The sequence below is a fragment of the Narcine bancroftii genome, chromosome 5 (assembly GCF_036971445.1).
Source record: "Narcine bancroftii isolate sNarBan1 chromosome 5, sNarBan1.hap1, whole genome shotgun sequence".
NCBI classification, from domain to species: Eukaryota; Metazoa; Chordata; class Chondrichthyes; order Torpediniformes; family Narcinidae; genus Narcine; species Narcine bancroftii.
This window is the reverse complement of record NC_091473.1, coordinates 92,872,336-92,885,800: the sequence shown is the minus strand read 5'-3', so window position 1 is coordinate 92,885,800 and position 13,465 is coordinate 92,872,336. Positions and strand designations below refer to the sequence as shown.

The following is a 13,465-nucleotide window of genomic DNA, read 5'->3' as shown; positions in this document are numbered from 1 at the left end:
AGAATGAAGGTAGTCACACATTAATTATGGATGGGTAAGAATGCAGCTCGTCACCCATTAATTATAGATGGGGAAGAATGCAGCAAGCCATGCATTAATTATGGATGGGTAAGACTGCAGCTAGTCACCTATTATTATGGATGGGTAAGAATGAAGGTAGTCACCCGTTAATTATGGATGGGGAAGAATGCAGCTAGTCACCCATTAATTATTGATGGGTAAGAATGTAGTTAGTCACCCATTAATTATGGATGGGTAAAATGCAGCTGGTCACCTATTAATTATGGATGCGTAAGAATGCAGCTAGTCACCCATTAATTATGAATGGGTAAGAATGCAGCTATTCACCCATTAATTATTAATGGGTAAGAATGCAGCTGGTCAGCCATTAATTATGGATGGGTAAGAATGCAGCTGGTCAGCCATTAATAATGGATGGGTAAGAATGTAGCTCATCACCTATTAATTATGGATGGGTAAGAATGTCGCTAGTCACTCATTAATTATGGATGGGTAAGAATGCAGCTGTTCAGCCATTAATTATGGCTGGGTAAGAATGCAGCTCGTCAGCCATTAATTATGGATGGGTAAGAATGCAGCTAGTCACCTATTATTATGGATGGGTAAGAATGCCGCTAGTCACCCATTAATTATGGATGGGCAAGAATGCAGCTAGTCACCTATTAATTATGGATGGGTAAGAATGCAGCTGGTCAGCCATTAATAATGGATGGGTAAGAATGTAGCTCATCACCCATTAATTATGGATGGGTAAGAATGCAGCTAGTCACTCATTAATTATGGATGGGTAAGAATGCAGCTGTTCTGCCATTAATTATGGATGGGTAAGAATGCAGCTGGTCAGCCATTAATTATGGATGGGTAAGAATGTAGCTCATCACCCATTAATTATGGATGGGTAAGAATGCAGCTAGTCATCCATTAATTATGGATGGGTAAGAATGCAGCTAGTCAACCATTAATTATGGATGGGTAAGACTGCAGCTAGTAAGCCATTAATTATGGATGGGTAAGAATACAGCTAGTCAGCCATTAATTATGGATGAGTAAGAATGCAGCTAGTCACCCATTAATTATGGATGAATAAGAATGCAGTAAGTCAGCCATTAATTATGGATGGGTAAGAATGCAGCTAGTCAGACATTAATTATGGATGGGGAAGAATGCAGCTAGTCATACATTAATTATGGATGGGTAAGAATGCAGCTAGTCACCTATTATTATGGATGGGTAAGAATGAAGGTAGTCACCCATTAATTATGGATGGGGAAGAATGCAGCTAGTCACCCATTAATTATTGATGGGTAAGAATGTAGTTAGTCACCCATTAATTATGGACGGGTAAAATGCAGCTGGTCAGCCAATAATTATGAATGGGTAAGAATGCAGCTCGTCACCCATTAATTATGGATGGGGATGAATGCAGCTAGTCATCCATTTATTATGGATGGGTAAGAATGAAGCTAGTCACCCATTAATTATGGATGGGCAAGAATGCAGCTAGTCACCCATTAATTATGGATGGGTAAGAATGTAGTTAGTCTCCCATTAATTATGGATGGGTAAGAATGCAGCTGGTCAGCCAATAATTATGAATGGGTAAGAATGCAGCTCGTCACCCATTAATTATGGATGGGGAAGAATGCAGCTATTCACCCATTAATTATGGATGGGTAAGAATGCAGCTCGTCACCTATTAATTATGGATGGGTAAGAATGCAGCTGGTCAGCCATTAATTATGGATGGGTAAGAATGCAGCTGGTCACCCATTAATTATGGATGGGTAAGAATGCAGCTGGTCAGCCATTAATTATGGATGGGTAAGAATGCAGCTGGTCAGCCATTAATTATGGATGGGTAAGAATGTAGCTCATCACCCATTAATTATGGATGGGTAAGAATGCAGCTAGTCACCCATTAATTATGGATGGGTAAGACTGCAGCTAGTCAGCCATTAATTATGGATGGGTAAGAATGCAGCTAGTCAGTCATTAATTATGGATTGGTAAGAATGCAGCTCGTCACCCATTAATTATGGATGGGTAAGAATGCAGCTAGTCACCCATTAATTATGAATGGGTAAGATTGCAGCTATTCACCCATTAATTATGGATGGGTAAGAATGCAGCTGGTCAGCCATTAATTATGGATGGGTAAGAATGCAGCTGGTCAGCCATTAATTATTGATGGGTAAGAATGTAGCTCATCACCCATTAATTATGGATGGGTTAGAATGCAGCTAGTCATCCATTAATTATGGATGGGTAAGAATGCAGCTAGTCACCCATTAATTATGGATGGGTAAGACTGCAGCTCGTAAGCCATTAATTATATATGGGTAAGAATGCAGCTAGTCAGCCATTAATTATGGATGAGTAAGAATGCAGCTAGTCACCCATTAATTATGGATGAATAAGAATGCAGTAAGTCAGCCATTAATTATGGATGGGTAAGAATGCAGCAAGTCACCCATTAATTATGGATGGGTAAGACTGCAGCTATTCAGCCATTAATTATGGATGGGTAAGAATGCAGCAAGTCTCCCAGTAATTATGGATGGGTAAGACTGCAGCTCGTCATCCATTAATTATGGATGGGCAAGAATGCAGCTAGTCACCCATTAATTATGGATGGGTAAGAATGCAGCTAGTCACCTATTATTATGGATGGGTAAGAATGAAGCTAGTCACACGTTAATTATGGATGGGTAAGAATGCAGCTAGTCATCCATTAATTATGGATGGGGAAGAATGCAGCTAGTCACCTATTATTATGGATGGGTAAGAATGAAACTAGTCACACATTAAATATGAATGGGTAAGAATGCAGAGAGTCACCCATTAATTATGGATGGGTAAGAATGTAGTTAGTCACCCATTAATTATGGATGGGTAAGAATGCAGCGGGTCAGCCAATAATTTTGAATGGGTAAGAATGCAGCTCGTCACCCATTAATTATGGATGGGGAAGAATGCAGCTAGTCATACATTAATTATGGATGGGTAAGAATGCAGCTAGTCACCTATTATTATGGATGGGTAAGAATGAAGGTAGTCACACATTAATTATGGATGGGTAAGAATGCAGCTCGTCACCCATTAATTATGGATGGGGAAGAATGCAGCTAGTCATCCATTAATTATGGATGGGTAAGAATGCAGCTAGTCACCTATTATTATGGATGGGTAAGAATGAAGGTAGTCACCCATTAATTATGGATGGGGAAGAATGCAGCTAGTCATCCATTAATTATTGATGGGTAAGAATGTAGTTAGTCACCCATTAATTATGGATGGGTAAAATGCAGCTGGTCACCTATTAATTATGGATGGGTAAGAATACAGCTAGTCACCCATTAATTATGAATGGGTAAGAATGCAGCTATTCACCCATTAATTATTAATGGGTAAGAATGCAGCTGGTCAGCCATTAATTATGGATGGGTAAGAATGCAGCTGGTCAGCCATTAATAATGGATGGGTAAGAATGTAGCTCATCACCTATTAATTATGGATGGGTAAGAATGCAGCTAGTCACTCATTAATTATGGATGGGTAAGAATGCAGCTGTTCAGCCATTAATTATGGCTGGGTAAGAATGCAGCTCGTCAGCCATTAATTATGGATGGGTAAGAATGCAGCTAGTCACCTATTATTATGGATGGGTAAGAATGCCGCTAGTCACCCATTAATTATGGATGGGCAAGCATGCAGCTAGTCACCTATTAATTATGGATGGGTAAGAATGCAGCTGGTCAGCCATTAATAATGGATGGGTAAGAATGTAGCTCATCACCCATTAATTATGGATGGATAAGAATGCAGCTAATCACTCATTAATTATGGATGGGTAAGAATGCAGCTGTTCTGCCATTAATTATGGATGGGTAAGAATCCAGCTCGTCAGCCATTAATTATGGATGGGTAAGAATGCTGCTAGTCAGCCATTAATTATGGATGGGCAAGAATGCAGCTAGTCACCCATTAATTATGGATGGGTAAGAATGTAGTTAGTCACCCATTAATTATGGATGGGTAAGAATGCAGCTGGTCAGCCAATAATTATGAATGGGTAAGAATGCATTTCGTCATCCATTAATTATGGATGGGGAAGAATGCAGCTCGTCATCCATTTGTTATGGATGGGTAAGAATGCAGCTAGTCACCTATTATTATGAATGGGTAAGAATGCAGCTAGTCAGACATTAATTATGGATGGGTAAGAATGCAGCTAGTCACCCATTAATTATGGATGGGTAAGAATGCAGCTAGTCTCCCATTAATTATGGATGGGTAAGAATGCAACTAGTCACCCATTAATTATGGATGGGTAAGAATGCAGCTAGTCTCCCATTAATTATGGATGGGTAAGAATGCAGCTAGTCACCCATTAATTATGGATGGGTAAGAATGCAGCTAGTCACCCATTAATTATGGATGGGTAAGAATGCAGCTAGTCAACCAATAATTATTTATTGGTAAGAAAGGAATTGAATAAATGCATGTTTTACAAGAACACTACGATATTGCAGATATGTCAGACACAAATGATTAATTTACACACAGGATACAATTTTTGGGTGTTGCAGGGATGGGACAATTAAATTTTTCATGGTGGCCCTCAGGCTAGGGTTCAATAGTGATTCTGTGAGTTTTATGGTTATGGGCCTGAGAGGATAAATGCAGAAACTTTAAAGTTTAAGAGAGCATAGTTATTGGAAGGAAAGAATTGAATTAGCCAACTTTTTTCCCCACTTTTATTCTTTCTCACAGTATAATTTCCACTGATTAATTGCAATTCATAAATGTAAAATCAGAGATCATTAAATTAAATAATCCCAATAAAGTCCGGCCAAAATGATTACAACTTTTATCATATGGGGAAATTTCCACTTTAGCAACTCATTTCTTATGCTAGCCATAATTGTACAGCAATTGGGCTGGATGCAGAAGTGAATACATCCAGTGGCAATGAGGAAGTTTAGATGAACCCAATCTGACCTCTATTCTTTGGAGCGTAGAAGGTTGAGAGGGGATTTGATAGAAGTATTTAAGATTATGAAAGGGATAGACAGAATGGATGTGGATAGACTATTTCCGTTAAGAGGAGGAAAGATTAAAACAAGAAGACATGAGTTAAGAATTAAGGGGCAGAGGTTTAGAGGTAACATGAGGGGGAACTTCTTTACTCAGAGAGTGGTAGCTGTGTGGAATCATCTTCCGGGAGAAATAGTGGCGGTGGAGTCAATTGTATTATTTAAGAAAAGGTTGGACAGGTATATGGATGAGAAGAAGATGGAGGGTTATGGGCATTGTGCAGGGAGGTGGGACTAGAAAGGGGTGTTTGGTTCGGTGCGGACTAGAAGGGCCTAATGGCCTGTTTCCGTGCTGTAATTGTTATGTTATTATTATTTTACTGGGTGACCTGTGAAGAATACCACATTGATATTTCTCCATTCTTAGAGGAAGAAGAATAGGAGATTGTGGAGACGTTAGCAATGGTTTTTCCAAGAATCACCACATTCCAGAATGGTTCCAGAGGAATACAAAATGGTAAAGGGCACTCCACTCTTTAAGAAGGGAGGAAGGCAAAAGACAGGAAATTACAGGCTGGTGAGCCTGCCACTGTTTCATTTTGAAACCTAATATTAAGGATGAAGTTTCAGGGTATTTGGAGGCACACAGTAAAATAGGCAGACATTGGCATGGTTTCCTTAAGGGAAAATCTTGCTTGAGAAACCTTTTGGAATTCTTTGAGAAAATAACAGGAAGGACACACTAAAGAGAGCTGGTTGATGTAGCTTACTTGTGCTTTCAGAAGATCTTTGACAAAGTTCCGCTCACAAAGTTGTGAAGTGAGAAAAAATATCCCATGGCATTACAGGAAAGAGAATAGCATGGACATCTTAGGAAGATTGACTGACTGGCAGGAGGCAGAGCATGGATAAAAGGGGTCTTTTCTGGTTGGCTGCTAGAGACCAGTGGTATTCTACAGGGTTTTGTGCTGGGACCACATCTTTTCATATTATATGTGTTGATTTGAATGATAAAATTGATGGCTTTGTGGCCAAGTTTGAGGATGATACAAAGACAGGATGAGGGTCAGGTCATGTTGAGGAAGCACTAAGCAGAAGGACTGAGACAAGTTAGGAGATAGAACAAGGAAATGTCAGGTGGTATTCAGTGTTCAGAACTGCAAGATCATAGATTTTAGTGGAAGGAATGAATGTGGAGACTATTTTCTAAACAAGCAACAAATTCAGAAATCAGAAGTGAAGAAGGATTAGGAGTCCTTGTGCAAGATTCCCTCAAGGTTAGCTTGAATTTAATGAGGAAGGCAAATAGAATTCTAGTATTCATTTTGAGAAAGATAGAATATAAAAGCAGGGATGTAATGACAGCATAGAACACTACAGCATAATACAGGCCCTTCACTTCTCGATGTTGTGCCAACCCATATATTCCCACCCTACCCCATAACCCTCCATTTTTCTTTCATCCATGTGCCTGCCTAAGAGTCTCTTAAAAGCCACTAATATTTCAGCCTCCACGATCATCCCTGGCAAGGCATCCCAGGCACCCACAACTCTCTGCGTAAACAGCTTACCCCTAATGTCTCACCTAAACTTCCCTCCCTTAACTTTGTACACATGTCCTTTGGTGTTCACTATTCTTGCACTGGGAAACAGGTGCTGGCTGTCCACCCTATCTATGCCTCTCATAATCTTGGAGACCTCTATCAATTCTCCTCTTATTCTTCTACGCTCCAAAGAGAAAAGTCCCAGTTCTACTAACCTTGCCTTATAAGTCTTGTTTTCTAATCCAGGCAACATTTTGGTAAATGTCCTCTGCACCCTCTCCATAGCTTCTACATCCTTTCTAATAATGAGGTGACCAGAGCTGAACACAATTCTCAATGTGGTCTTAACAGAGATTTGTAAAGATGCAACATGAGCTCTCTACTCCTGAATTCAGCTCAGCCTTCAATACCATTATTCCCTCAGTGCGGGTCATGAAGCTACAAACCATAGGCCTCTGTACCCACCTCTGCAACTGGATCCTTGACTTTCTCATTGGAAGACCATAGTCAGTACAAATTAGAAATGTCTCCTCATTGATCATCAACACAGGCGCACCCCAAGGATGAATGCTTGGCCCACTGCTCTACTCGTTAGACACCCACGACGGTGTGGTCAGGCATAATTCCAATGCCACCTATAAGTTTTCCAATGACACTACAATTGTTGGCAGCATCACAAAAGGCAATGAAGAAGCGTTACAGGAGGGAGAGAGATCAGCTCGTTGAATAGTGTAATGACAACAATCTTGCACTCTATGTCAGAAAAACCAAGGAAATGATTGTGGACCAGGAGGAAGTCAGGGAAACGTAACTCAGTCCTCAGCAAGGGCACAGTAGTGGAGAGGGTCAAGAAATTCAAATTCCTAGGTTTTAACATCTCCAAGGAGCCTCCACATTGATACAATCATAAAGAAGACTCGCCAGCAGCTATACTTTGGGGGGTGTCTTAGAAGATTCGGTATGTCACTGAAGACTCTCATAAACTTCTACAGGAGAGCATTCTGGCTGGTTGCATTACTACCTGGTAATGGAGGCACCAACTTTCAGAACAAGAATAAACTATAGAGGGTTGTTAATTTGGCCTGCGACATCACAGGCACTAGACTTCACTCCATCAAGGACATCTACATGAGATGGTGTCTTAAAAAAAAGCAGTCTCTATCCTCAAAGACCTCCACCACTCAGGCCGTGTCCTGTTCACTCTGCTACCATCAGGGAAAAAGGTACAGGAGCCTAAAGATAAGCACTCAGAGGCTCAAGTACAGCTTCTTTCCCGCTGCCGTCAGGTTCCTTAATAATCAAGGAACCAACGACACGGTCTTATTCATTGTGCAGTATGAATAGTATTATTATTATTTTTATAGTAATGTCGTAAAATAGTTATAATATGTATGTTCGCACTATGACGCTGCCAGAAACGCCAAACTTCATGGTTTGTTCATGACAATAAATCCAGATTCTGAACTCAATCCCCTTATTAATGAAGAACCGTATCCCCTGGACCTTCTTAACTATCCTATCAACCTGTGTGGTGACCTGAAGGAATGTATGGATTTGAACCCCAAAATCCCTTTGTTCATCCACTCTCTTAGGTAACCAATCATTAACCCTGTACTCATCCTTCTGGTTTGTCCTTCACTTGCAGTATTGTGAGCGATTTTGGGCTCTTTATCTGTTGAAGGGTGTGTTGGCATTGGAGAGCATCGTAGAGGAGGGTCATTAGAATTATCCCTAGAGTGAGAGTTATCATATGAGAAGTGTTTTATGGCTCTGAGACAGAATATGAGGGTGATCTCACTGAAACCTAGTGAATATTGAAAAGCTGGATAGAATGGTCATGGAGCAAATGTTTCCCATGGTGGGGGAGTCCAGGACCAAAGAGCACAGCCTCAGAGCACAAAATGTCCCTTTAGAACAGAGATGAGGAGGAATTTCTTTATGCAGGGGGTGTTGAATCTTCCGAATTCATTGCCACAGACAGCTGTGGAGTATAAGTCATTAGGTATAAAACTGTATCTTTAAAGACCAAGCATGGGAACTTTCCCAGCTAAGCACTATCACCAGAGGGACTTAAAATTATGATTGACACAAAGATCATATAACCATAAAACCATATCACAGTTTATGCCATGGAAACAGGCCATCTCGGCCCTTCAAGTCCACACCGGTTCACTCAAACAACTCCGCTAGATCCCCCCGCCTATTCTCCACCCATAACCCTCCAACTCCCTCCTATCCATGTATATATCCAGCCTCCTCTTAAATGAAAGAATTGACTCTGCCTCAACTATTTCCTCTGAAAGATTATTCCCTTCAGCCACCACTCTCTGAGTGAAGAAGCATCCTCTAATGTTTCTCCTAAAATTTTTCCCTTTACCCTCAACTTGTGTCCTCTTGTTTCAACCTCCCCTGCTCTCAGGGGGAATGTCTACTTGCATCTAGTCTATCTATTCCCTTCACAATTTTAAACACCTCTATCAAATCCCCTCTGACCCCTCTACAATCCAATGAATAAAGTCCTAACCTCTTCAATCTTTCTCTGTACCCTAGGAATTTTAAGCCAGACAACATCCTTGTAAATCTTCTCTGCACCTTCTCCACCTTATCTATATCCTTCCCATAATTTGGAGACCTGAACTGAACACAATACTCCAAACCTGGTCACACCAACACCTTAAACAGTCGCAGCATCACTTCCCAGTATTTAAAAATAGATTCAGCTATCTTTTAAGAAGGAAACAGCAAAGGAAGAGAACAGAAAGGACACACAGTTGAATGGTCTGTTCCTATTAAGTGATTCCTAGACAAAGCTATATCTAAATAACTGAAGTGATGGTGATCAGAGTAAATAAAGGTGGCTATGAACCCATGTTAAAACTCCCCATCATCAAAGGGCATTAAAAAATATTTCATAGAAATCCCTACATAATTTAGTTTAATTGAGTTACTCAAATCCATTCTATCTTATATCTTTATTTTATAATCTGTCCTGAATGTATAGTTACTATAATTTCAGAAAGTAACCTTTTTAATCAGGAAGGCTAAAATAAAGGATAATTTAGCCCTAGCCCTTAATCAGTTTTGTCGTATTTAATGCTTTGTCAGTATTTAGGCTCAACTATATTTTCACTGTGGTCTAATAGTGGTCACTGCACGAGAAATGTAGGAGAATGTGAGTAGCTTGTGCATAACATTATCACAATACCAAATCAGCAGATTCAAAAGACTGAGGGGGGCTAACGTAAACCTGAGAAGGAAGGACACCTCCTTCATCACCACCATTCAGGCCCCTAAACAGTTCTTCCAAGTGAAGCAACACCCCACTTGTGAATCTGCAGGTGTCATCTACTGTATTTGGCGCTCCCATTGTAGTCTCCTCTACATCAGAGACTGGATCCAGCCTGGGAGATTCCTTCGTTGAGCACCTTGGCTCTGTCTGTTATAATAGCGTGATCTTTCAGTGGCAACTCATTTCAATTCCCTGCCCCATTTCCTTGCTGACATGTCTATCCATGCATTGCCAGATGGAGACTATTCAAAAATTGGAGGAACAACACTTCATATTCAGTCTGAGCACCCTCCAACCAGATGGCATTAACATTGACTTCTTGGAGTATATTTCTGTTAGGTGCTCCCCATCTATTCCTTGTCTGCTTTCCTCTATCTCTGTCTCTCTCTACCTCTCTCTCTTCCCTTTTCATTCTGTCTCCCTTCACAGAGCTAAAAACTACACTGTCCTCCCTCTATCATTTCTTATCTTTGCTCTCCTGTCTTCTTATCATATCTAATTAACACCTTTTGTCTCTTGGCCTGTACATCTCCTCTTCTTCAATATAGGCCACTTGCTTGCTCTTTTTTCATATTTTGAGGAAAGACTCAGGCCCATAACATCAGTAATATATCATTAGCTCCTATGGATGCTGCAAGACCAGCTGAGTTCCTTCAGCATCTCTGTGTTTTAACAATATTGGACCTTCTGCTGGGAACTATGACACGGCAGTTGACTGAGGTGGTTTTGGGAGAGTACTTTGGGACCAGTGACCATAAGTCATAATTCAAATTCTATCTGTACCAATGACATGACGGTTGTCAGCACACTAACAGTCTGCAATGAACAAACGTACAGGAGGGAGATAAATCAGCTCATTGAGTGGTGTCATAACAACAAACTTGTGTTCAACATTAGCAAATCCAGGGAGACGATTGTGGACTTCAGGAGTAAACTAGGAGAACATGAACCAGTTCTCACTGAGGGCTCAGAAGTGAAGAGGGTCAAGAACTTTAAATTCCTGGGTATCAACATCTCTGAAGATCTGTCCTAGGACCTCCATGTTGATTCAATCATGTCTTGTCAGCAACTACTTTGTGGGGAGTTTGAGAAGATTCGATATGTCATCAAAGATTCTCAAAAACTTCCACAGGTGTACCATGGATAGCATTCTAGCTGGTTGCATCATTGTCTGGTATAGTGCTAAGACTCAGGGCAGGGAGAAAAAAAAACTACAGATGTTTTTTTAACTTGTCCTGCAACATCACAGGCATCAGTCTTCCCTCCGAGGACATCTACAAGAGGTGGTGACTTCAGAAAACAGCCTCTATCCTCAAATCCCTCAACACCAAGGCCATGATCTCTTCACTCATCAAGAAAAAGATACAGGAGCCTGAAGAAGAGCATCCACTGGCATAGAGACAGCTTCTTCCCCTCTGTCATCAGATTTCTGAATCACAGACTACCTCACCTTATCTTTTTCTTTTTCTTACACTATTCTTATTTATTTTGAAATAAGGTTCGTATAAATGTTAGCACTGTTAATGCTGCTGGAAAGCAACAAATTTCATAACTATAAACTTTGATTCTGATAATTATAAAAACAATATAAACATATTGAGGCTCTGCTCACGAAAAAGGAGATAGGACTTATCAGCATGGACAGGCAAAAATCAAACAAATCTCTTGAGCAGCATAGAGGAAGGAGGAGTTCACTCAAGGGAGAAATAAGAAGGACAAAGCAGGAGTATGAGATGCCTCTAGCAAGTAAGGTTGAGAAGAATCCTAAATATATTAAAGAGAAAACTTATGGCCCCAAAGACAATCCACAAGAGTCACAGGAGATGAGTGAGATACCACATGAGTATTTCGCATCTGTATTGACTATTAAGAAAGGCATAGAGGTGAGGGAACTCAGGGAAGTAAATAGCAATGACATGAAAATATTCCATGACATGGAAGAGGATGTTCTGCAGGTATTAAAATGCATTAACAGTAGATGGATTCCCAGGGCCTGATTAAGTGTATCCTTGGACATTATGGAAAACTAGGGAAGAAATTGCCCAGGCAGAGACATTTGCATCATATTTAGACTGGAAGACTGGAGGGTGGGTAACGATGTGCCTTCATTAATAAAAAGCTGAAAGAACAATCCTGGGAATGACAAATTTAACATCAGTTATGGGTATGTTATTGGAGGGGATTCTGAGAGACATGATCAATATGCAATTGAATAGACAAGGACTGATCATGGTTACTCAGTGTGATAGTACAGATTCTATCACCATCTATCACGATCTATCATTATCTATATGTACAGATTGTAGTGTAGGATGACTGTGATTGGCTGAGAGCAAAGTCACGCCTACTGGCAAGTCTTAAAGGGTTGCTCCTAGCCAGACCAGGTCATTCTGGACTGGTCGACCTATATGTGATACACTCCAGTCTTCTAGTTAATTAAAGCCTTGGTTTGGATCAACAAGCCTTTGATTCTTTCGACATGCTCTACATTCAGCATGATGAAGGACTTCATGAACTGTAGTAAGACATTTGACAAGATCCCATAGAGTACATTGGTTCAGAATGTTTGATCACATGTGATCCAGGGTGAAATGGCAAATTGGATACAAAATTGGCTTGATTGTATAACATAGAGGGTGGTAGTGGAGGGCTGTTACTTATATTGGAGCCCTTTGACCAGTGTTGTGCCGCAAGGATTGATCCTGGATCCAACATCATTCATCATTTATATTAACAAGCTTGGGGACATGGGTCGTTGCTTGTGGATGAAAGGAAGGGTGGAGGTGATGTGGATAGTGTAGAAAGTTGTTGCAGGTGGATAATACATATAGATAGTATGCAGAGTTGGGTGGAGAAGTGACAGATGGAGTTTAATCCAGAGAAGTATGGAGTAATGCACTTTGGAAGGTCAAACATGAAGGCAGAGTAGGTGGTTAATGGCAGGATTCCTAACAGAGAGGAGGGATCTTGGGGTCCAAATCCACAGATCCCTCATGATTGATGCATAGTTGATAGGTTGGTTAAAATGGTTTAAAATATCCTGGTGTTCATTATTTAGTGGATTGAATTCAAGAGCTGTGAGGTAATGCTTGGAATCTTGCATTTAGTCTGTCCCAACAATACAGGAACAATGTAGAAGCTTGAGAGAGGTTGCACAAGAAGATGTTGTTGTGTCAGTGATGAAGGTATGCTTGCCAAATGCCTTCTTCATTTTTTTCCTTTATTTTCCCCTCTGCATGGTTTTAAATACGTAATCAAACAATTCACGTGATTAAAGTGCACATTCCAGATTTTATTAAAGGTTATTTGTGTACATTTTGGTTTGATATAGTTCCCCATTTCAGGCCATCATAATGTTTGAGATATTTGGTTTCATGGATATTTGTAATTACTCAGGTATGTTTAATTGTTTCATTGGTGCAGGCATAAGAGAGCTAGGCTTGCTTCTTAGCTTTTGATGACCTTTGGCATCTGTAGTTGTCATTTTTCAGCATGAGGACCAGAGTTGTGGCAATGAAAGTCAAAGAAGCCATTGAGGCTGAAAAACAAGAATAAAACAGTAAGGGACATTGCTA

The 13,465-nt window shown here is 40.3% G+C and overlaps 1 protein-coding gene and 1 long non-coding RNA gene across 14 annotated transcripts in view; both read right to left on the bottom strand.

Moving 5' to 3' along the window:
• LOC138763717 (3',5'-cyclic-AMP phosphodiesterase 4B-like) overlaps nt 1-13,465 on the bottom strand; it is a 687,345-nt gene that overhangs the window by 447,350 nt on the left and 226,530 nt on the right. The window lies entirely within an intron of this gene.
• LOC138763720 (uncharacterized) overlaps nt 13,162-13,465 on the bottom strand; it is a 37,215-nt gene continuing 36,911 nt past the window's right edge. The window contains exon 3 of the long non-coding RNA XR_011357745.1: nt 13,162-13,428. This is a non-coding gene — a long non-coding RNA (uncharacterized lncRNA). The remainder of the gene's footprint in view (nt 13,429-13,465) is intronic.